Below are 245 nucleotides of genomic sequence, written 5' to 3' on the forward strand. Positions count from 1 at the left end.
TTCTAATTTAGTTGTACATTATCTTTAATTAAGTGTACATTAATTCTTCTAATTGAGAAACAAATTATTTTTTAATTGAAAATAAGTATTTTTTTATATTTTAAGACATGGCTTTTAAACCAGCTGTTGATCCCGAGTGTTTGTAGACCAGTCAATTAATCGATCATATGTTGTATGCGAGATGTACTACTGGAGAAATATCTTGCGAAGCTAGAGAGGCAGTTCTCCAGCGCAACTATCCCGCT

This window comes from Benincasa hispida, chromosome 9 (assembly GCF_009727055.1).
Source record: "Benincasa hispida cultivar B227 chromosome 9, ASM972705v1, whole genome shotgun sequence".
Taxonomy (NCBI): Eukaryota; Viridiplantae; Streptophyta; class Magnoliopsida; order Cucurbitales; family Cucurbitaceae; genus Benincasa; species Benincasa hispida.